The sequence below is a fragment of the Cloeon dipterum genome, chromosome 1 (genome assembly GCF_949628265.1).
Source record: "Cloeon dipterum chromosome 1, ieCloDipt1.1, whole genome shotgun sequence".
Lineage (NCBI taxonomy): Eukaryota > Metazoa > Arthropoda > Insecta > Ephemeroptera > Baetidae > Cloeon > Cloeon dipterum.
Window position 1 is genome coordinate 40,206,927 of NC_088786.1, and position 26,079 is coordinate 40,233,005.

The following is a 26,079-nucleotide window of genomic DNA, read 5'->3' on the forward strand; positions in this document are numbered from 1 at the left end:
CATGCACGGTCATTTCTTTGCCGCATGTGAGACATTTTTACATTTTGTGACACTTGTTGAAATGCAATTTTAAATCTGGCTATGAAGCAAACAAGCTGCTACAGTTCAGCTCTTCACATTTGACAGTCTACTCCGAATGTTTGCGGCTTACATGTCCGGTCAAATTACCCATGCGATTTGTCGAGAAAGAACAATATGGGCAGCGGAATTTCTTCCAAACATGTGGGTCGTTTCTCTCGTGATCTATTCTCCTTTGATCTGAGCCGAAATGGATCTTGCAGCCAGATGCAGTGCACTTTTTCAGCTGTAGTCCATTGTGATTCACATTAAAGTGATTGTAAATATCATTATGATAGTCCCTTTCGGGGCATTCGCTCGCGGTCGTCTGTCAACAAACAGCAACAGACGAACAGACATTGTCTGTTCGTCTGTTGCTGTTTGTTGACAGACGACCGCGAGCGCGCGGACGCGCGAGCTGAGCGCAACAGAAAAAAGCCGTTGGACGACGCCACCGCGTAATTAATGTCAGTTTTCGGCCGCTAATTCACCACGAAGTCAACCAGCAATATTCCTAAGTCGGTGATGGCTGTGAAATTCGAATCATTTTCAACCATCCCAGCAAAGATGCCGCCAATAACAGGTAAAGACTTGAAATTTATTTTTGTTTTGTTCTCGCCGCTGCGGTTCTATATGCAATACAGTCTGTTACGCCGATTTGTTCTTTTGTAATTAATTATTTGGCCCGTTTCTTACAGATACGTGGCCACGGCTTGCTTGTGTACATACTCCAACTCATGCTCGCTGCGCTTGGTGTTTGGTCTTCAACTTTTGGGACTTAAGACGGCCCGGCATTATGTAAATTTTGATTGGATCACCAATTCGCAGCTTGGGTTCTAGACCTAGAAGGTACACCGACATTTAATTATTCATTTTGCATTGTTTTATATCCATATTTGTGATCCTTATGTCGACAGATGTCTGCTGGCATGCACTTGTGTTTGGTTAATCTGCTTGCGCGGTGCTGACACGGATTCCAGGTACCAGTTCAGACAACTACAATGAACTTATCCCACAGTTTCCAGGTATGTAGCTCAATTTATGGTGCAAAACCGAGTAGATATTTTAACAAATCGTTATTTTGTTGCAGCCCAAAGTCTGAGGATGGCTGTTTTGGCTCACATGGAATGGACGCGACCCCAGAGCTCGATGAGACGGATAGCAACATGTCTGTGACAGAACGTGGAACAGCTGGACTATTACTACGAGGAAGATCGAGTGGTTCCCTGAGTATCTAAATTAGGCGATTGTGCTAAATTTTGAATCTCACATTTAGTAATTGGTTTCAAGGCTGAAATCTATTGCCTAAACATACTTGTTTTCATTTAAATAATGTTGGTATTTAAATGAAATTAAAATTCAAACATTATTTTAATGAATACAAGTACATGTTCTGTAAATTAATATTTTATGGATGTAATGCTGCATTTTTTTAAAATCATGGTTCGTCAATTTTTATGACAAAATTTCAGGAAGATAAAAATTCTTTATTTTATGCTCCGATCGTCATTATACAAGTTTTAAATAATTGGTTATTTGCGAAAGCCTTTTTAGTTTGTAGCGTTTCTATTGCATACACATATTGTATTCAAATTAATAATGTTGGTTAATACAGTGAAATTAAAAGAACATTATTATAGTGAATGCAGGTGCGTGTTCAGTAAATTTATATTAAAAGATAATTTTTAAAGTAATGGTTCACTACATTTTCTTGACAAAATTTCTGGCAAGCTAAAAAAAAATTCAATTTCTAATACTCTATGATAGTCATGATGTAGGTTTTTTAATTCACCATTTACGAAAGGCTTTTTAGTGTACAAAGTCAGATGGTGCTACCGTATACTTTCAATCTTTGTTATTATACACTTGGTCTTACTACTGTGCTTTTCAGATTTAAAATGTTTTATTTTGATGTTCTAAAACCAAAATTAGTCCAGCCAATCTCCGTAGAAACGTGAGAATAATCATTTTGAAAAAATCTGATGTTTCTACGATGATTGGCTGGATTTATTTAAGTTTGCAGCACATCTAATCAAATCAATTTGAGTGTTTTGAAAGCAGAGTGGCAGGACCGTGTCTTTAATTTCGGTGAAAGTGAATTTAAATCAAAAAGTATCATTTAGCGCCATTTATAGGCAGCGTTCTTACACTAAGGGGCTTTCGAAACTGGTGAATTTTCCAAATTTGTAGCATTTTTAATCAATTTTCTTCACTTGTTACACGTCATATAGAAACAACTGTAAATTGATAAAAATTCTCTGTATTGATCGATTGTTACTGTGCATAAATATGTCATCTTTTTGTAAAATAGATAGTATAAGTAATAAATAAAAATTTTAAAATTCAAACGAATGAATTTTATTTGCGATATTATTACCCAAAAAAATGAAACACGATCCACGAAAAATCCCCAGTGATTCCACGTAGCCGTTCCACGGGGAATCTCCATAGATCATCCACGTGGATACCACGTATTTCGGGCGGACAATTTCTACGGGGAATCCACGTGGACCATCCACGTGGTTTCCACGTGGGATCCGTGGATCATCCACGTAGGATCCCCGTGGAGTCCACGTGGAATGGCCACTGGGGATGTATTTATACTCTTAAGACTTAAAATCTAAAAGTAAATATAAAAGGAGTCTCAAACTCACCACGTATTTAAATTCAATTCTAAATATAAGTAAAATTCAAAATTAGAAGAATTATCTATGAAAATTAAATACTTCGCTAATGCCTGTAAAACAATCGTTTCATGCTTAAAAATCGATTAAAAAAACAATTACTAACTTTTAAAATAAAACACATTTACGTGTTTATTTTCAAATCTATCGGAAGAGTGACACATAAAATAAAATTTAGTGTATCTATCACTTTAATCTTTACACCAAAAATTTTAATAGACTATAAATTATGATAACACCGTCTTGCTATACATACAAAGAATATGCATCACTTGATTTCTTTTGGGCGTGGGCAAAATCAAGTGTGTATTTTCATATAACTAATACATTAATATAGCAGAAGAGTAATTAGCTGACAGCAGAGGAGTTAACAAATTGAGGAATGGTGAATGGTTGGGACATTTGGCTTGCATCCGTGGATGGTTAAAAACCGCAACTTCTGCATGCTGAAGACATTCTGAGTTCTCATATTCATGTACTCAGACACTCAATTAAGATTCACCGAATTATCAACTTCAGGTACATATAGTATCTCGTGAGAGAAATTAAATTCTACCAAATGCCAAAAGAAGTGAAAGGATGGCAACCTGCGCGGCTTTAGAGCACTTCAGGTTGCATACTTTTAAAGTTAAACCTCATAATTTAATGAAAGAAAAAAAATTTTCATTTCCTTTCCTAAATCCATTTGACTTTTACTGAATTTATTTAATTTGGGAAACAATATTTGCGAATCAGATAAATATTTTTAAAAGTAAACAAACACAATGGTTATTTGCTTGCATATTTGTAAACAAAAATGAATGAAAGACCAAAGTACAAATATGAAAAGTGGGTCCCCCTCCATCTCCATTCATTCAGAGAAGGTTGAGTCCCGATTCCAGATTCCAGAGAAAACGTTTTGCCTTAGTTTTTGACGATGGTGTCTTTGCGATTGACCAGAGTGGTTAAACTTATTAAAGACTTTTTGAACACAACTAGACAGCCTGAGGACACAATGGAGTCAGTTATTTCGGACCAGCCGAGACACATCGAGCACAAGATTGAAAACTCGAGCAGCGATGAGGAGAGTTCCTCTTTGAGTGTCCAGTCTCCAGGTATTTGGAATAAAGTTAATTTCAGTTTCGTTGTTTAACTGTCCCAATCAGAGAGCATCAGGATTGATCCTGAAGATTATTTATCGTCGGATTTTGAGGATATGGCGAGCCTGCGACTTTCCTCCAGTTCGAACGAAGGGGAATTAATCAGCCAGTGCGAAGAAAATCTGCTTCGCAAGCAAAGTTAGTCAAATCTCGCTTTGAAGAGCCAGAGAAGAATTTATTTCCTTTCATTCTAGGTTTGGATCCTGCTCAAAAGGTTGAAGATCAAACAGACAAATCGAATGTCGAAAACAACATTTTAGAGCCGCAATTTGAACTGAATCGAACTGACACAGACGCTCAAGATAACGGTGGATACAAATGCGGCTATTGCGGCAAAATATTTCCGAATGCGTACGAGCTGTGGCTTCACTTGGACGCAGAGCATTAGAAGATTCGCGCACAAGAAAATTCCAAACTGCTGGAATTTTTAAATTCTTCGTTATATATTATCAGATTTTCATAAAGTGAATTGCTAAACAGTTTTCTTGCGTTTCAATCTATATCTCTTCCAGCTTTATGGGCTTTACAAATACTTTAATAATTAATAATTTACAGCCATAGAAATTTAGTACCTATAATTTTTCTGAAAATTCAGCTGAATTTAAAATCTTGAGCATTCATTCCTGCTCTACGATTTTTGCTTCCGAGTTGGTCGTTCTCATTCCCAGGTTTATTTACAAATATTTCCGCGTTTGAACGACTCACTTCTGTTGGTCGAGGCGGCTTGAAGCCATAAAAAGTAAAATAAAAAAATCCAAGAATTTCGATAAAGAAAAAGAAATCCTTTTAAACGCTTGGAGAAATTACAAGTTTGCAACTTGCGAGGCATTAGAGCGCTGCACGTTGCATACACTTTTATAGCACTGAGTTGAAAAATATATAGGCGTCAGACAATTTTCCGCAGCACGAACTTTGTGCCAGATTTGTTTATGAGAATCGGACTCTCAATCCGATGGCGCTGGCATCGCTTGTGTTTATGTGACGTCAGCAGAAATTGCTGGGCAAGGGAACAAAAGGGAAAGATGAACTGGTACCTGAACCAAAAGACATTCCATGCGCGTTCACGAAGTGATTTCCAATATTTTTACCCTGTGGGAACTAACACGTATATAATTATCCGTCTGAAAAGGATTGGGAGAACATCAGTCATATTTTTTCATTTTTATTATTTTTCAAACACGTCTGTTGCTTTAGAAATAAAAGCTCACTTTGATCTTGGTTAATAATTGCTCTTTTATTTGCTAAATTTTCTATCTACTTGGTTTTGAGTTTATTTTGTACAAAACTCCACTTGAAATTTGATAATTTATTTTCACACAAGTGCATAGCGGCTCATGTCTCTGCCGCATTTGGGACATTTTTCCAGTCTGTGACACATCTTGACATGCTGGTTCAAATCTGCCTTTGAAGCAAACATCTTGCCACATTTCTTCTGTCCACATCTGATCTTCTTCTCCGAATGCTTATATCGAACATGTCTTTTCAAGTTGCGATTCTGCTCTGCCGAGTAATGGCAGAATTGGCACTGGAATTCCTTTCGTTCCTGATGCTCCTGTTGCTCGTGCTCGATTCTCTTTTGAACAGAGGCGAAAAATTTCCTGCAACCATAGATGGTGCACTTTTCCAACTTTCCATTGTGTTTATCTCTGGAGTGGTCTGAAATACGGAGATAAACCTTGTTGCATTCGCAGCATTTGCCTCTTTTGTATTGATTTTTAATGCCATTTGAGCCAGTTTTAGAAGGAGCAGAAGATTTTCTCTGTGATTCCACCTCTTGGATTGCTCCATTTGATAATCGTTGTTTTCCATTGAATCCCAATCATTGTTCGCCTGCGATGAAGGTCCAGGATTATTGGCATCATTCTCGGCCCCCATTCTCTGAGTTGCAGAATCATGCTGGAATTCCTGGATTGGTTCAAGCAGAGCATCTTCGTTTCGTTCACTCTCTTGATTCCAGGACAGCCAATTTGATCTGACTGGTTTGTTTTCTTTCTAATTTAGTCTCTTTCTTCAAATATTTTTACAATTTACACCGACCTCAACAATTTTAATTGAAAAAAACGGATAATTTTACAAAATTTGGCTATCAATAATTTTCTAGAAATGAAAACTACAATTTCAATCCAAGAAAGTTATGTACGGTCTGTGAGCAGTGTCCCTGATTGTTCCAATAAGTCGAAAAGTCGTCAAGATTGGCGATCAGCTCGGGAAACGTCTTCTTCTTCTTCTTCTGAAGAATCGCCAACGCCGAAAAGAAAAGGGAAGAATAAGGATTTTAAACTTGCACACTCATCGACAATAAGTTCTGCTAAGATAAATTTAAATCTCAAAATTATTATGGTTCAATTGTATTTAGAACAGCTGCAAAAGTCGTGCCTGAACATTCGAATGGTTTTCGAAAAACCAAAAAAATTGCCCAGACCAGATTCCAGCCCAGCCATCGACTGGTTTTCCGTAGAAATGTTCAACGCTCAACTGAAATGCCACGCACAGAAGAAACCCAAACAGTTCCGCCTCCACAACAAGAAAATATTTAAAATTGAGATGGTTTCAGATAGAATTCATTTTAATTTTTTGGCAGTTCTGGAAAGAAATAAGTAAACAAAATGAAGATCCTCTGCCTGAACAAATCCAAGAGTTCCATGAAGATTCCGGAACCAAGAGAATTGTCGGTGAGGAAGACCCAAAACTTATTTAAGTGAATTCTTTCTCAAAAATTTTTGTCCATTGGCTTGAACATGGCGTCGAACGAATCGAGACTGACGATGCACTTGTCTGCTTTTTCCATGAGCTTGTTGAGAGGGGTGAGAAAAAGGTATCCAGACTGAACGACGCCCCGCCTTCTTCAATCAAAATGATGAAGGTTATTTCCTCCGATAGCGTTGAATAATTCATTGCGAATCCCTTGACCACCGGCAAAGTGCTCCAACTGACATTATAACCTTCGTCGTTTCCCATGTTTTCTTCATTATTATTATTATAGATGTTTATTCTCACTTAAATACAAATATACAAGTACATCAATACGACAAGTCAGAAGTAGAAAAAATGAAGTGAGAAAGGGCACCATTCCTGGCAAACAACAATACAATGCGTACGTTTTGTTTTTTAGTCAAGACACGTTTGTGAAAGAGCATGCATGAACCGTATGGGCAAGTGATTCGAGCTGATTGGAATTAGAAAATTCCAGTTGTTGGTTGACATGAAATAGGCACATTTTTTTATCGAATGTGTTCAAACTCTCGGCATTCTTGGTGCTCAACGCGATCACAAATTTATATATCTTTTAATATAGCCTTGATATAATCTTATTAGAACTGAAAATTAGTGATACACCAACCACACAAACAACTGTCCACGCATTTTTCTCCGATGAACTACAGGTATAAAACATATTCGTTGAGATGTCAGGGTAGGTGTAACTTGAAAGAATCTGTCGATCAATATTTCTGTAACACATAACTGCATTTATCGACTTGGTTCAGGGAGGCATACTACCCCGGCTTTGTTTTTTAACTTTGCCTTAAAACACTGTAAAATGCAATCCTTATGCCCAGCATTGCCGTTTTCTTTCAAGGATGCGTTGCCGTGTCGTAATCCGTCTCATGGTCTGATTACAATAATTTTCAAGTATCATTCAGTTAATCATCGAAAGGGAAAACAAAGATAGTTATTTAAAATTGATTTTTACTTATTTTTTAACATTACAATACATTTATTTCAATTTCATTCTTCGTACAGAACAGCGCCATTCGTTTTTCCTGTTATTTAAAATTTCAACTTAATCGAGTAAGCTTTCCTGTTTACGCCTTCACTAATATAACCCTTAATCATAACGATTTTCTAAGAACTGATCCTAATCCGGTATCTTAACCCTGACAACGCCACTTGAGCGTAGTACATCGCCCAGTTCCTGCAATTCTGCTACGTTGAAGTTGCCTCGTCCTTGATGGTCGTTATGAATAATCCTAAAGTATCTTAATTGGGTCAGTATCAAACGATTTCTTATCTGGTTTAAAAGTGACTCTTTGTCGCCCAGATCAAATTTTGAGGAAAATATATCAATGTATCCAAGAAGCGGCGCAAGAAAAATTCTGTCCAGACGTGGGGTTGTGCGAAGCGAACCCCTGAAAGTTAAATAAAAGAGTCAATTTGATATTTCTTTGTTTAAAAATATATATCTTACCAGTCATACCACAAAAAATTCTTCAATTTTCCAAAAGAAGCGATCGGTTCATCAAGACTCACAAAGGAGTCGTATATACGAAGGTTTTCCAATTCAGGGCAGTGTTCAAAGATATCATTGAACGTGATATTCAATTCTGGCCCTATATCGTCAAGGGAAAGACGTTTCAAAGATCCTCCTACTTTGCGCAGGTTGCGCAGAAAACAATCTCTTTCGCTCTGTATGTCTGCAGGTTCCTTAGCGCAAATCTAAAATAATAACACTCGAGAATGAATAACAGTTCCTCAGCTGGGCAAAAGATTCATTACGTGTAGTTCTGTCAAAGGTGATGGGATCTGGTCGAGGAAGTCAGCATTCGATAGAGTGACATTTGCTACTCGAAGAGGTGTAGTAACGTCTGTCCTTTTCAAAGTTAAGCCAATTTTTCTAGGAAAATTCTGTGCAGTATACTCTTGGTAATCAAACTTTGGGTAGAGCGTCTTCAGAATATTTTTCATGGAATGAATTGGTATATCGACCAAAATATTATTTGCCCGAATTGACCGCAAGTTTCGGCTTTCTCTACAGAAACGCACAAATCCCGAAAATTGGATGTGGACACCGTTAATGGAGAGTCGAGTCAAATTTTCCATTTTCAACAGCAGGTCGGTGGCAAGTGGCTCCAGCCGTACCATTTTGAACATTTTCTGTTCGATTAAAGGGTACGACCACCTTGGGTCCTGAATTTGAAGCTTTCGCAGGTTTGGAACAAATTCAACCAGGTATTGGAGGAACTAAAACATGAAAGTAATATTTCAATTTGGATTTTAGCAACATATCTCTGACTTTTACCTCTTCCATCGAAACATGACCCTTAGAAATCTCTCCTGTTTTCCCCTTCAAGCTGAAGATGCTAGCAAAATATCTGGTTGTGAATCTTTCTGTCATCCTGTGCTGGTCAAGATAGGGAAGAGCAGCCCAGACTTGGTCTTCTCCAATGTCTTTTTTCCTTTCCATCGCTAAATCGAACACTATTTTGCGCATGGGAGGAGCTAAAATTTGAAAAATAATAATATTAGCTTTATCCATAAATAAGAAATGATTTAATATAACAAATGTTCTTCTGAATTAGGTCTCTGTAGCCTGCAATATTTGTGACGATTGTGTTGATCGCCGACTCTTGCAGGGAAAGAAGAGCAGGGATGAATCTCGGGGAGTCATTCTCACTCATCTGGAAAAATAAATAGCAATTAGTTAGCCAGCTGATTGAATCAGACAATCCACGAATATATCAACCAATATTTTTGGTTTGCTTATAATTTTCGTTCCTTCCAAATTCTTTCTGCCCAATCATTTCCATACCGCAAACATAAAAATAGATATAATTATTGCGTTAAAGGAGCTGCTGGGTTCGTGAAAATTTTAGTAAGTTAAGCTTTTAGTCGTCTGAATCGAGCACGTTGTGATTACAGTCGTGAAGATTTTGATTGAATCGGCCGATATTTGACGCCCCGGGAACCCGTCTATACGTAAAATGTAATTTCTGAGGCCTCTCTTAGTTAATCTCATCAAGTATAATTCCAAACTCACCTTACATATTGTTGGAATCGAGAAATTAGAAAAGGAATTAGCGGACACGCACGCGACCCTCCGAAAGCGAGTAGAGATGTAAACAAATCCTCTAGTTACGACTCGGTGGCGCTGTTGAGCGTTGAGCGTGGGATTTATGGTTGCCAGCTGATTTTTCTTTAAATTATGAATTTTCCGAGTGTTTTGTCCTTGAAACGGGCAATTTGCTGTTAAATCCGAGGAATATGATTATTTTACGCATATTTAAATGCTCAACACGACCCTCACCTTAATAATTATAAAACACCTAATGGGTTGATTTGATTATGTGGGAACCCAAACAAATAATTCGATATTGCTTGGGTAGTTTTCATTTGTTTTCCTGACAGCTAAAGCTGTTAAATAAAAAATACATTCCTCCTCTCTTTACACAACAAATTTTACAATGAACACGGTGTTTTCATTGTTGTCAACCATTTTCATCAAGTTTTTAAAGTATCAAACACACATCCGCTCCACGGGATTGCGGTCCAGTATTAAGGCAGGCCAAGCCCGGGAAGTACCAGGAGTGCCGACAGGCGTAAAACAAAAGCAATAATTTGGTGGCGCTCAGCGTGCTAGAGAGGGTGTATCGAGGGTTTCCAGTTTAGGAGAGATTGAGTAAGAGACGAATTTTCGAAGAAAAACCAGCGGCGCAAACAGTCATGCCCAGCACTAACTTCCTTCGCGAGTTACTGATTTAGCACGTATATTCAAAAGTTTGGACTATACTTTGCAGTGTTGTTTGTTTATCAAATAAATTTTGGTGGTTTAAATATTTTGCTTCTTAAGGAGTCGCGTGGGCAGCCACCAGCTTCCGTGAATCTGGCTAAGCTGCACCAGCCACCCCAGCTGCTGGAAAAAATATTAAGTAATGCCACCCAATTTTTCCCTGGTGATTGCTAAACCGGCTAAGCCACTGAAATCTCGCGGCTGTGGCAGCTTTAAAAGGGTTGGCAGTTGCTGGCGTACGGCGCGGCTCAAGCCACTCGTTCCTGACATTGAATTTTGTCTAAAAACTGTTACGATGGTAATTTTGTTTCTGCGAATTATTTACTTATTTTTACTTCCCAGACAGTCAACAAATAAATGAAATGGGGGAGAGAAATGTGTTGAGTAAGCACAAAAGACGGCGAGGCAGTGATCGCTCGCTCAATCTTTAAATTTTAAAATTTAGGCACACCGTGGACTGAATTCTAACACTTAAATATTTTTAATTCAATTTCAATGTGAAATCACGAAATCACATAAGGATTTTTCATTGGAAAAAAGTTATCCATTGCCTCTGTTATCCATTGCTCTAAAACTGCTTGGAGGAGTTAAAAAATTTCATGGCCAGCTTAATTGACTATACTTAGCGGAAAAAGAGCTCAAATTAAATTTTTCAAAATGCAGCATACTCAAGTTTAGAAACAAGGGAAGAGGGAGGCTGAAGCAAACTGACAAATTAGTAGTGAGAAATGAGGTCGTCGATTTCGTCACCGAATTTACCTATTTAGGAGTAACGTTTCAGTCTTCCGGAATTTCTTTTTCTAAACATATTGAGAAAAAAGTGAGAGCTTCAATTCTAGCCACCTCCAAACTAAACTCTCTCCCCAGATCATCAGTCAGCACTGCTTTGAAACTTTTCAATCTTGCAATAGCTCCAATCGCAAGATACGGAATAGTGGCGATTTGGCCATTTTTAAATCTCAAAGACTTTAATAAATTAAAATCCTCCAAATCAAGATTCCTAAAAAGAGCTCTTTCCGTATCCAAATTAATGTAATCCAGGCTGGCATATAAATTAGCAGACACTGACTTCCTTGTAAAAGAATTGCAAACGAGATTTTCACTGCCGGATACTGATTCATTTAAAAAGTTCATGGCTAACCAGGATTTTAAAGCCTCCGAAATCGACCCGGGGTTTTTCGTCACCCCCGCCATGGTCAACCGAAATTGGAAGGGAGCCATGTTTATTAACAGACATATGTTCACGAGACACGCTTGTCACGGTTTTCACTATTTGATCTGTAATAAATTGACCTATCACTCCTGCGCGAGTGAGGACTGCGAGTGCAAATTCTGTGATATTAAACAAATTAACTTTTACCATTTTTTTGAATGTGTTAAGAACAATCTGACGTTGTGCCAAGCCGCCAAAGCAAAAACGAGCATTGATATGTGATTTAATTACTCTGTATTTTATGTCTGTTGTACACCTTTTGGTGTTTAATAAATATTTCATTCATTGCCTCTGTATATTTTTCAAAGGTACAATTAATTTAGAATATTGAAAAATGCAAAAATATAATTACGACAAAGTCTAGCGGCACGATCAAAATGTTTTTATTTCCTATAGTCTCTAAAGGTTAATTCCAATTCATAAGATTGAAACAACGAAATTCCCTTTTGCTTCTTAATTTTATTTTGCTTTCGTTTGCACAAGATTCACGCTTTCGGTGGGCGCTGCCTGCCGCTCGTCCTCAGGACGCTGCTGCTTCTGTGATCCAACCGCCGCTTCGTTATCCTTGATCCACGACGCAACCGCCTCCTCCTCGGAAATCCGCATCGCCAAACACTCAAATTTTTACTCTAGAATTGATTAATTAATTGTGACAAAAATTAAATTTGATTTTATTTGCTGAGCTATTATTTCATAAAAGTGAGTGAGCTACGAAGTGAATATTTTACAATTTAAGTCTAAAGTAGATCTCCAATAATAAAATTTTTGCGCTCTTATTATATACTATCTTGTTTTGGATCTTGAATAAAGAAATCACTTTTACCTTATAAAATATAAACAAAACTAAAATAATTAAATTGTTATACACTATGTACTTTGGCTTTACAATTTGGTTGGGAGGTTGTTGTATACCATTTACGGCTTATATGGTTTTTTCCGGTTTTTTCCACGATATTGGCCACTGCCACTTGAGGTGTATCCAATGAGCAATAGCAAGGGAATTCCCAATTACCGGCGTAATCAGCTGTTAGTAAGGAAATAACAACAAACGGCATGTTGACAAAAACAGCTGGAGAAGGCGACTGTAGAGACATCTGCACACACCCAACGAGAGAACAATGAAGCTGAGCAGTCACGTGACTCACTCCCGCCTTCTCATTGGCTAAGAAGAGTTTCTTGTCTCTTTGCTAACTCCTTTCCTTACTCCCGTGCCTGCTCTTGGCAAATCAGAGGACGGTTCATATTTTCCCGCTTTAGCTCAGGCAAACAGCTGTAAACAAACCTGGTGAACCGAATAACTGATAGGAATGCCACATGTACAATATTGTATAAATATTTTCATAATTATAGAGTTTTGGAGCTCAAAAATTGTGAATAATGAATGAATATAATTAAATTCCCCGGAATTAACACCAAAATACCCATTTCTAGTATTAAACAGTTAATAAATTCTGATTCTAAAGAAAAATCAGCTGGCAGCCCTAGCTCCCTTGCTCGCCAACGCCACCAAGACGAAACTAGAGAATTTGTTTACATCTGCTCTCGCTATCAGAGGCTCGTCTCTGCGTGTCCGCTGTTTTGATTTAAAATATCTCGATTGCAACAAAATTCAAGGTGAGTTTGGAATTAAACTTGATAAAATTAACTCAGAGAAGGCTCAGTAATTACTCTAAATGTGTAAAAGGGATCACGCAGCTTGAAATACCGGCCTATTTATTCTAATTCTTCACGAATGCAATCACAACGTGTTCGATTTAAACGACTGAAAGATAAAATTTACAGTATTTTGTGGGTGTAAACTGCAGTTTTCCTCCGTTAATTTAGCATTTCATAAGGAAACATCATTAGTGAAAGGACCAAAATGCAAAGTTGGATCAAAATCCATGAAATAATCAGAGTAAAAAGTAAGGGCAAATAATAGACCAAAAATATTTTTTATGGTCATATTATTCACAAAAATAGAACAAAATCGCTTCACAACCAAAGAATTCGTGAATTTCGAACAAAATAAAATTAGGAGTGTTTTAACGTTGTCGGATTCAATTAGTTTCGTTTGAACTATAGTTGCACATCATCAATTTGGTGAGAAAAAAATAACCAAACACTGCAGCTCATTTAACCCAATGATCCCATACATTTATTAATGTTAATATAAACAATTTTGAGCACAAATATTTATTTATTTATTTATTTCTCTGACACGGTATTCCACATCAAAATATTCATAAAAAGAGTGAAAAGGCACTTGAAAAAGTGATTAGGTTGCCAAAACGTCGGCAGTCAAGAGACAGTCGAGCCAAAGAAGGCTTATGCTGTCACACAAACTTCCTGAATCTGCTAACTAACCTAATGATATTTATTTTTCCAGATGAGTGGTAACAACTCCCTGAGATTCGTCCCTGATCTTCTTTCCCTGCAAGATTCGGCGATCAACACTATCGTAACAAATATTGGAGGGTATAGAGACCTAATTAAGAAGAAAATTTGTAATATAAAATCATATTCTTTGAGATTTTTGCTATAATTATAGTTATTTAATTTGTAGCACCTCCCATGCGCAAAATATTGTTTGATAGAGCAATGGAAAGGATGGAAGAAATTGGAGCAGACCAAGTTTGGGCTGCTCTTCCCTATCTTGACCAACAGAGGACGACTGAAAGATTCTCAACCGTAGATTTTGCTGGCATTTTCCGCTTGAAGAGGATAACAGGAGAGATTTCTGGGGGTCGCGTTTCGATTGAAGAGGTAAAAGTCAGAGCTGTGGTTCTAAATTCCAAATTTAAATATTACTTTTATATTTTAGTTCCTCCAATACCTGGTTGATTTTGTTCCAAACCTGCGAGAGCTCGATATTCATGACCCAAGGTGGTCATACCCTTTAATCGAAGAGAAAATGTTCAAAATGGTACGGCTGAAGCCGCTTGCCACCGACCTGATCTTGAAAATGGAAAATTTGAATGAACTCAGCATCGACGGTGTCTACATCAATTTTTCGGGATTTTTAAGAGTCATTAAAAAGTTCCAAAATATGCAGTCAATTCGAGCTTACAGAATTTTGGTCGATATACCAATTCATTCCGTGAAGAATATTCTGGAGACGCTCGACCCAAAGTTTGATGACCAACAGTATGCTGCATATAGATTTCCTGGTGAAATTTGCATAATTTTGAAGAGGACAAACGCTATCACACCATATCGACGAGCAGATGTCTCTCTTTCGAATGTTTTCCTCGATCTGGTCCCGTCACCGTTGACAGATCTAATCGTAATGAATCTTTTTGGCCAGTTGTAGAACTTTTAATTCATTCCCGCGTTTTATTTTTATAGATTTCCTCCTGGAAACCTGCAGACAAACAGAGCGAAAGAGACCGTTTTCTGCGCAACCTGCGCCGAGTAGGAGGATATTTGAAACGTCTTTCCCTGCATAGAACAAGACCAGAATTGAATATCACGTTCAAACAGATCTTTGAACACTGCCCTGAATTGGAAAACCTGGAGATACGCGACTCCTGTGTGAATCATGACGAACCGATCGCTTCTTTTGGAAAATTGAATCATTTTTCGTGGCATGGCCGGTAAGATATCTATTTTTAAACAAAGGAATATTAAACTGACTTCATTATTTGATTTACAGGAATTCGGTCTTACATCTTGACAGAATTTTTCTTGCGCCGCTTCTTAAACACATTCATATCAGTTTCCTCAAATTTGATCTGGGCGACAAAGAGTCACTTTTAAACCAGATAAGAAATCGTTCGATATTGACCGAATTGAGAGAGATTTGGTTTTATTTTGTCACCCTTCAAGATGAAGGCAACTTCAATGCAGAAGAATTGCACGAATTGTGTGATGTACTACGCTCAAGTGGCGTTGAAAATGTTCGTATACTGGACTAGTGTTCATTTCAACTAATGAACTGAAATTGCTAAATGGTTATATGCTTAGAGGCTACCAATTTTAGACGATTTTTTCGCTAAAATATTAGACTATTTTTAGACTTTCTATTAGCTACTTAGTCGCTTTAGACGATTTTTTGTCAAGACGGTTTTAGACTTATTTTTTATTGGTTCCTTCGCGTTTTTTTCTTGTATATTTCATACAAATTCATAGTTAACTTTTGTATTAAGTTGTATTTTTCAGACCCAATTTACAGATAAATTTAGAAAATACAAGAAAAAATACCCTAAATTGTCAAGTTTGGTGTCGTTTCAATGGGTTTTGACTCATCACAGTTCATATTTTGCTATACATATTTTCCACGGCATAAGAAATATTTGTTTTTTGAAAATTTTGCATGCTAAACTTAACTATTTATGCAGTCTTAGACGGTTTTAAGTGTGGTTCAAAAAGCTTTAAATTGAATGATCAATAATCATTTGATGGTCCCAATTTGATATGAAGCTTAGAAAAAAATAGTCAAACGTCTAAAATTGACATCTCTAGTTATGCTTTTGTATGCATAATCAGGGAAGTAAGACTCGATTAGGTTGAAATTATAAATAACAGGAAAAAACGAACGGTGCTGTTCTGTACAAAGAAAGACATTTAAATAAATTATTTGTAAAAATATGTAAAATTCTAATTTATAACTTTTGTTTTCCCTTGCGATAAATATAAATGAATAACACTCGAAAATTATTATTTTCAGACCATGGGGTGGATTAATTACGGCACAGCATCGCAACCTTGAAAGAAAATGGAGTAGCTTTTATCACTTATTTTTCAGTTCTTATAAAATTATATTAAGGCTGTATCAAGAGACTAACAATGATTTAAATTCAATTTTTTGTTAATTAAATACGGCGCTTAGAACACAAAGTAGTAAACGCAATTAATGGTAAATAAGGCGAAAGTGCACTCGTCTCATAGACAACTAATGATCTGTTATTGAAAATTTTGTATTATCATGAAAGAAATCCAGCGTAATTTTGTTATTACTTCAGAAGCGACAACCGCACTTTCGCACTAGGCTAAAAATAAATTCAGCGTATTATTTCTCAGTGCTCATCCAGTCGACGTCCAAATTGAAATCGCCAAGACAATTAAAGCGTCGTAATTGTACTGCTGCTCGGCGGCGAAGCAGCTCATCGTTTTGCTCCGGCGAAAAGTTTGGTGCTCTGTACACCAAGGCGATTAGGAAACGCAAATTCGAGACCGTCACCTCGGCCCAAACGGCTGCCTGCTGGTCTGCGGCCGCCAGTTCTGTACTTCCGCAGTCTGCAGAGATTACCTCACGGTGAAAAATATCAGGCGTCAACACCACGTCTCGTTAATAGCAATAACGTCAGAAGGATGGCACTCGAGGAGAGTAGCAATTTCAGCAGCTCTTTTCCTGTTTTTTAATGACCGAGCGTAAAAGCACAAAATCGCTGCGATTTTTTTATTATTTTGCTTGTCCTGAGACTTTCTAGCTCGAGTTGGACGCGCAGCGGCTCGGAAACACTCCAGAAGGAGTCGTTCGGCATTGGCAAGGACCAGCAGCTGTGAAATTATTCTTCTTCTTGCATTCAATAACCTCTTTCTCGCTCAATTTTTGTGAATTTGAGGATTGTGGTGTTTCATGGAATCCTCGTCACTTCTATATAACCAGCTCTCTAGAAATTCCACCGGTGATTGAGCTTACGTCAATGGAAAAAACTTAATTAGCTATTTTCTAATCAACTGGGCAGTATTCCGAGGGTCGCCTCCGCGCGACAAGGTCAGCGGGGGCGATAAAAAAGCTGCGACAGTGGGCTCGCCAGCCTAAAGAACCTGAAACAATGCCCAGAGGCAGGAATACAGCAGAGAGAGCACGATGCTAGCTTAACTCCTTCTTCAAATTCTTCCTTAACAATAAAAAAGAAAATAAAGATAAATATTTAACTCTAATATATATACTTTCCATTTAATTTAAGAAATTAAGTAGTTTGACTTATAATTTTTCATATTTATTAACAATAAAATACATTTATTACATTTTCATTCTTCGTACTGACCATCTCGCCATTCAATATTTCCTGTTATTTTTAATTTAATCTTAATCCAGTCAAAATTGCCTGGTTATGTCTATACATTAGCATAATCCGTTCGTCATTACGACAGCACTCGTCTATTCTGTATCCAAACTCTTTTAACGCCGCTCAAGTGTAGTACATCACCCAATTCGTGCAAATCTCTTACAGTGAGTTGATCTTGTTTTCGATAGGCGGAATGAAAAATCCAAATGTCTCTCAATTTGGTCAAGATCGAACGATTTCTTATCTGGTTGAAAAGTGACTCCTTATTGTCACCCAGAACCAATTTGGAGGCACGGATTTCAACATGTTCAAGTAGCGGCGCAGACAAAATTCTGTCAAGACGTGCGGGGCTAACCCTACCCCTGAAAGTTAAATAAAATAGTCAATTTGATATTCCTTTGTTTAAAAATATATATTTTACCGGTTATACCACTTAAAATGTCTCAATTTGCCAAAAGAAGCGAACGGTTCATCGTGACTCACAAAGGAGTTGTGTATACGAAGGGATTCCAATTCATGGCAGTGTTCAAAGATATCATTGAACTTGATATTCCATTCTGGCCCTACATCCTCAAAGCCAAGAACTTTCAAAGGTCCTCCTAGTCTGCGCAGGTTGTGGAGAAAAAGGTCTCTTTTGCTCTGTATGTCTGAAGGATCCCGGGGGGTAATCTAAAATAAATACACACGAGAATAAATAACAGTTCCACAGTTGGGCAAAAGATTAATTACGTGTAGTTCTTTCAAAGGTGATGGGATCTGGTCGAGGAAGTCATTCGATAGAGTTACATATGCTACTCGATATGATGTGATAGCGTTTCTCACCATCCTATCCAGAGTTATGCTGATTTCGCTACCAAATTCCCAATTTTCATACTTCTGGTGATCAAACTTGGGGTAGAGCGTCTCCAGAACATCCTTCATGGAATTTATTGGTTCAATGTCAACCAAAATATTCCTCGCCTGAATATACTGCAAGTTTCGGCTTTCTCTACAGACACGCATAAATCCCGAAAATTGAATGTGAACACCGTTGATGGAGAGTCGAGTTAAATTTTCCATTTTCAAGAGCAAGTCAGTGGCAAGTGGCTCCATCCGTACCTTTCCGAACATTTTCCTTTCCAGGATTGACATCCTTGGATCATGAATTTCGAGCTGTTGCAGGTTCGGAACAAATTCAACCAGGTATTGGAGGAACTAAAACGTAAAAGTTATATTTAAAATTAGATTTTAGCACCAAAGCTCTGACTTTTACCTCTTCCATCGATACACTTCCTTTAGAAATCTCTCCTATTTCCCCCTTCAAGCGGAAAAAGCTAGCAAAATCTTTGGTCGAAAAACGTTCAGTCGTCTTGTGCTGGTCAAGATAGGGAAGTGCAGCCCAGAGTTGGTCCTTTTCAATATCTTCTATCCTTTCCATTGCTTTATCAAACACAATTTTGCGCATTGGTGGAGCTAAAAGTGTTGAAATAATATTAGCAAAAACCTCTAATAGTAAATGATTATATGTTACAAATTGTCTTCTTAATTAGGTCTCTGTAGCCTCCAATATTTGTGACGATTGTGTTGATTGCCGAATCTTGCAGGGAAAGAAGAGCAGGGATGAATCTCGGGGAGTCGTTGCCACTCATCTGAAAAATAAATAGCATTAGGTCTTAGCAAGCTGATTGAATCAGATAATTAAAGAGAACATACACCAATATTTTTGGTTTGCTCATTATTTTCGCTCCTTCCAAATTCTTTGTGCCCAATCATTTCCATACCGCCAACATAAATAAATATGATCATTGGGTTAAAGGGGAGCGTCAGGGTCTGTGAAAATTTTAGTAAGTTTAGCTTTTAGTCTTCTGAATCGAGCACGGTGTGAGTGCAGTCGTGATGTTATTGATTGAATCGGCCGATATTTGACGCTCCGGGAACCCGTCTATACATTTAATGTAATTGCTGAGGCTTCTCTGAGTTCATTTCATCAAGTATAATTCCAAACTCACCTTAAATATTGTTGGAATCGAGAAATTAGAAATGGAAACAGCGGACACGCACGCGACCCTCCGATAGCGAGTAGAGATGTAAACAAATCCTCTAGTTACGACTCGGTGGCGCTGTTGAGCGTTGAGCTTTGGATTTATGGTTGCCAGCTGATTTTTCTTTAAATTGTGTATATCCAGAGTGTTTTGTCCTTGAAACGGGCAATTTACTGTTAAATCCGAGGAATTTGATTACATTACGCATATTTAAATGCCCAACGGGACCCTAGCCTTAATATTTATAAAACACCTTTTGCAATAATTTGAACATGTTGCAACCCGAGCCCCAAGCAAACGATCGGGTTTTTTTCATATGTTTTCCTGACAGCTAGAGCGGGTAAATTGAAAACCTTTCTTCTCCCTGTACACATAAAATTTTACAATGAACACGTTGTTTTCAGTGTTTTCAGCCATTTTCATGCGAGTTTTAAATTATCAAACACACAGCTGCTCCACAAGAGTGCGGCTCTATTCCGGTCCAGGTATTAAGGCAGGCCAAGCCCTGGAAGAACCACGAGTCCCGAAGACGTAAAACAAAAGCAACAATTATGTGCCACTCAGCGTGCTAGAGAGGGTATCGAGGTTGATCATTCGAGGAGAAAGGGAGCAAGAGACGAGTTTGGAAGTCGGACTAGCGGCGCAAGCAGTAGAGCCATCTCTCTTCCCTCTCGAATCACTGACTTAGCTCACATATTCAAATGTTGATTATACATTCCAGTGAAGGAAAAAATGTCTTTTGCCTCTTCAGGCCGTAAAGCTCCTTCAATGTCGCTTCTTTAAAACATTAAAGGCATCCGCGGAAGCATGCTAATTCCACGTCGAGAATATATGTTGCGAATTTTAAATCCAGATTTTACCCTGTTCCTAAAACTATAAAGCATTAATTATTATCGGAGAGGAAAACAAAGAATATTATTTAATTCATTTTTTAATTTTAAAATTAGATACAAAATTGAGTGTTTCAATTTGGAATTTTACCTATTTTAAACAATACAAAACATTTATTTCATTTTCATCCTGATCTTCGCCATTTGTTTCTTCCAGTTTTTTGTAAATTCGGTAAATTCAGCTAAATCGAGGAAAACTCGCTTGATTACACATACATTAGCATATCCCTTTAGTAGCATCAAGTTGAATCTGAACTGCATCCTATATCAGAACTGTTTCAACGCCCCTTAAGCGTAGTTCATCAGCCAATTCGTGCAAATCTTCCCTATTAAAGGTGCCTTGTCCTGCATGGGCGACATGCGAAATCCGAATGTGAACCAATTCGGTCAATATCGAACGATTTCTTATCTGGTTTAAAAGTGACTCTTTGTCGCCCAGATCTAACAAAAAGGAAACGATTTCAATTTGTTCAAGAAGCGGTGCGAGAAAAATTCTGTCAAGACGTAGGGTTGTGCCAACCGTAACCATACCCCTGAAAGTTAAATAAAAGAGTCAGTTTAATATTCCTTTGTTTAAAATTATATACCTTACCAGTCATACCACGCAAAGTTTTTCAATTTTCCAAAAGAAGCGATCGGTTCATCAAGACTCACACAGGAGTTGCGTATATACGAAGGGATTCCAATTCACGGCAGTGTTCAAAGATATGTCTGAACGTGATATTATATTCTGGCCCCATACGATCCAGGGTAAGACATTTCAAAGATCCTCCTACTCTGCGCAGGTTGCGCAGAAAACAATCTTTTTCGCTCTGTATGTCTTTAGGTTTCGAGGCGCAAATCTAAAATAATTATACAAGAGTGTGAATATCAGTTCCACAGCTGAGCAAAAGAATAATTACGTCTAGATATGTCAAAGGTGATGGGATCTGGTCAAGGAAGTCATTCCATAGAGTTACATATGCTACTCGATGTGGTGTGATAGCGTTTCTCCCCGACCTCTCCAGAGTTATTCTGATTTCGCTAGGAAATTCCCAATTTTCATACTTTTGGTGATCAAAGTTGGAGTAGAGCGTCTCCAGCACCTTCTTCATTGAACATATTGGTATATCGAACAAAATATTCCTCGCCTGAATTGACTGCAAGTTTCGGCTTTCTCTGCAGACACGCATAAAACCCGAAAGTTGGATGTGGACACCGTCGATGTAGAGTTGAGTTAAATTTTCCATATTCAAGAGCAGATCAGTGGCGAGTGGTTGCAGTTGTATTTTTGAGTAAATGTCCCTTTCCTCCGGCGCCCTTGGGTCCTCAATTTCGAGCTTTCGCAGGTTTGGAACAAACTCAACCAGGTGGTGGAGGAACTAAAACATAAAAGTTATATTTAAAATTAGATTTTAGCACCAAAGCTCTGACTTTTACCTCTTCCATCGAAACACGACCCTTAGAAATCTCTCCTGTTTCCCCCTTCAAGCGGAAAATGCTAGCAAAATCTCTGGTTGAGAAACTTTCAGTCGTCCTCTGCTGGTCAAGATAGGGAAGAGCAGCCCAAACTTCCTCTTCTCCAATGTCTTTTTTCCTTTCCATTGCTCTATCAAACACTAGTTTGCGCATGGGATGAGCTAAAATATGATAAATATTAGCATTAATCTCAAACAATAAAATATTTTATATTACAAATTTTCTTCTGAAGTAGGTCTCTGTAGCCTTCAATATTTGTGACGATTGTGTTGATCGCCGACTCTTGCAGGGAAAGAAGAGCAGGGATGAATCTCAGGGAGTCGTTGCCACTCATCTGGAAAAACAAATAGCATTTGGTTAGCCAGCTGATTGAATCAGACAATCCACGAATATATCAACCAATATTTTTGGTTTGCTCATTATTTTCGCTACTTTTAAATTCTTTGTGCCCAATCATTTCCATACCGCAAACATAAAAATAGATATAATTATTGGGTTAAAGGAGCTGCTGGGTTTGTGAAAATTTTAGTAAGATTAGCTTTTAGTCTTCTGAATCGAGCACGGTGTGGTTACGGTCGTGAAGATTTTGATTGAATCGGCCGATATTTGACGCCCCGGGAAACCGTCTATACGTTTAATGCAATTACTGAGGCTTCTCTGAGTTAATTTTATCAAGTTTAATTCCAAACTCACCTTGAATTTTGTTGCAATCGAGAAATTAGCGAACAAAACAGCGGACACGCAGACGAGCCTCCGATAGCGAGAGGAGATGTAAACAAATGCTTTAGTTATGACGCGGTGGCGCTGGTGAACGTGGGAGCTAGGGTTGCCAGCTGATTTTTCATTGGATTATGAATTTTCCGAGTGTTGTCTCCTTGAAACGGGCATTTTTCTATCAATCTGACGAATTAAATTATATTAATTATGTTTCCATGCCCAGCATGATGTTAACTTTAGAGAAAATGAAAAGCATTTGCGTCAACTGTCACATGTGGTATCCCTAGCAGGTGATGGGATAGCCTCGAAAGTTTTCATTTGTTTTTCCGAGAGCTAGGGCAGGACTTACTTTAATTACTGCTACCATTTATATTCCTTTGGTTGCAGTTTCCAGGGTGCCAGATTCTCAGCTGCCTTCTGATCTTTAAAAATGAGCGACGCAGAATTGGCGCGGCTCCCTAACTTGCTGAGCTCCTGCTGCGCACTTCTTTCTAATTCCTGTTTTTGTGCCCAAGCGCGGCGCGGCCATCTTTTCGTCTAGTCTTTCGCAGCTTTTATATTTATTTGTATTTGAGATCTACCAGTAAAGAGCGGAGGACACGGGAGAGCGCAAGCAGAGCTTCATGTATCACCCTGCGCACTTTTCAGTCCCATATTAACGCCGTGCTAAATTGCTCCACGCTGACGGCTGGAATCGGTCTAAAAAGGTCCTATAATCATAATCAGATGCAGGTGGTACCGATCGGAAACTTTAGAGTTAATGGACCACTTGAATTTTGTTGAAATCGACCAGAACAGCAGACACGCATACTTCCCTTTGATAGCGAGAGATTTCAACAAACAAGCCTTCTAGTAACGGCTTTTGATTGCACCAACGAGCATTAGAGATAGGCTTTCCTGCTGATTTTTCTTTAGATTAAGAATTTTCCGAGTGCTCTTTGCTTGAAACGGGCATATTAATGCAAATTCGGAGAGGGAATAAAAAAAGCTGATTCTTTAAAATATTTATTATCAATTCAAATTAATTCAAATAGTGATGTTGGATAAAGTATATGATAATTTTTACTAAAACACCGAACGAGCGTAGTTCACGAGCCACTTCGTGCAATTCTTCTTCATTGGGAACAAATTGTGAGCGATAGCCAACATACTTTATCTGAACGTGTGTCACTTCGGTCAAAATCTTACGATTTCTAATCCGGTTTAAAAGTGACTCTTTGTCACCCAGATCCAATTTGGAGGCAACGATGAAAATTTCACGAAGAAGTGGCGCAGAAAATAATGTGTCAAGTCTTACGGTGCCAACATTATCGCTGTAAATAAAAATATCCAGTTGAGAGAAAAAATTCATTTGTATTTCAATATTGATATAGTCGTAATTATCATGTTGGTATCTAACTTTATATATTGTCATGTTGGTCAAACCGTTTTTACAATAAACCAGATTACTTCCCAAGCCCAAGCTAACCGGGTGTCTTTCACTAACCCTCTATCACGCAAAGGTGGCCAAGGGCCGTGGACCGCCCCATGTAATGCCTACTCGACCACCAACGGCCCGCAGTCATATCAATTGGCGACGCGTAAGTTTCCAGCTCCATGCGGAGGGAATAATTGTTACTAAAACACCGGACGAGCGTAGTTCACGAACCACTTCACGCAATTCTTCTACATTGCGATCAAATGGACAGCCAACATACTTAATCTGAACGTGTGTCACTTCGGTCAAAATCTTACGATTTCTAATCCGGTTTACAAGTGACTCTTTGTCACCCAGATCCAATTTGGAGGCAACGATGAAAATTTCACGAAGAAGCGGCGCAGAAAATAATGTGTCAAGTCTAACGGTGCCATCATTATCGCTGTAAATATAAATATCCAGTTGAGCAAAAAATTCATTTTGTATTTCAATGTTATTTCTTACTAGTTTACCCATGTAAAATTCTTCAATTTTCCAAAAGATGCAATCTGGTCATCATGTCTCAAACAGGAGCTATCCACTCCAAGGATTTCCAACTCGTGGCAGTGTTCAAAGATATTTGGCAACGTGATATTCAATTCTGGCGCTATCCCATCGAGGAAAAGAGATTTCAAACTTCCTCCATCTCTTCTCAGGATGCGCAGCAAAAAGTTCCTCTCGCTCAGTATGTCTGCAGGTTTTTTAGCGTAAATCTGAAGTAATAAAAATATTGAATTAATTCAGATCCTCAATTTGCCAAAAAAATATAACTCTTAGTTGTGTGAAACCCGACGGGATTAGATCGAGGAAGTCATTCGAAAGAGTTAGTTCTGCTTCTCGATATGGTTGTTCACCGCTTGTCATCTTGAACGTTATTCCAATTTTTTCAGGAAATTTCCGAAAATCATAATCTCGCTGGTCAAACTTGGAATCGAGCGTCTCCAGAATGTTCTTGATGGAATTTAATGGTCGAATATCGACCAAAATATTCTTTGCCTGAATCGACTGCAAGTTTTGCCTCCCACTGTAAACGCTCAACAATCCCGAAAACTTGATTTTAACACCGTTGATGCTGAGATGAGTTAAATTTGCCATGTTCAAGAGCAAGTCAGTGGCGAGTGGCTCTAACTCAATTTTTTTGTACGCCCACTTCTTGGACCAGCTGGTCCTTGGGTCGTGAATTTTGAGCTCTCGCAGGTTTGGAACAAATTGAACCAGGTATTGGAGGAACTAAAAGGAAAGAGCAAAATTTTAAATTGGATTTTAGCTACGTCGCTCCAACTTTTACCTCTTCCATCGATATATTCAGACCCTCAGAAATCTCTCCTTTTTTCCCCTTCAAGCGGAAGATGCTAGCAAAATCTTCGGTTGAGAATCTTTCAGTCGTTCTGTGCTGGTCAAGATAGGGAAGTGCAGCCCAAACTTGGTCCTCTCCAATTTCTTTGATCCTTTTCATCGCTTCATCAAACAATATTTTGCGCATGGGAGGAGCTACAAATTTTAAAATAATAGCATATGCTCATCATAGGCGATCGGTGGATTTGGATACACCTCAAGTGGCAGTGGCCAATATCGTGGAAAAAACCGGAAAAAACCATATAAACCGTAAATGCTATACAACAACCTCCCGACCGAATTGTAAAGCAAAAGTACATAGATAACAGTTTAATTATTTCAGTTTTGTTTATATTTTATAAGGTAAAAGTAATTTCTTTATTCAAAATTCAAAACTTGATATTATATATCAAGTCAAAAAGATTTAAATAGTAAAGTATTCACTTTGTAACTCACTCACTCTAATAAAATAATTGCTCAGCAAACAAAATCAAATTTCCTCGTTGTCACAATTAATTATCAATTGGAGAGTAAAAGTGCGCATTTTAAACTCGACAACCACGACAATTTCCCTAACCAAAATTCCTTTTTCACCATATTTTTATAAT

At 38.0% G+C, this 26,079-nt stretch overlaps 1 long non-coding RNA gene across 1 annotated transcript; it reads left to right on the forward strand.

Moving 5' to 3' along the window:
• The first annotated feature begins 459 nt into the window (after nucleotides 1-459).
• LOC135939335 (uncharacterized) lies at nucleotides 460-1,202 on the forward strand. Its single transcript, XR_010574736.1, has 4 exons — nucleotides 460-640; nucleotides 756-906; nucleotides 975-1,082; nucleotides 1,148-1,202. It is a non-coding gene; the product is annotated as an uncharacterized LOC135939335 (long non-coding RNA).
• Nucleotides 1,203-26,079: the final 24,877 nt, after the last annotated feature.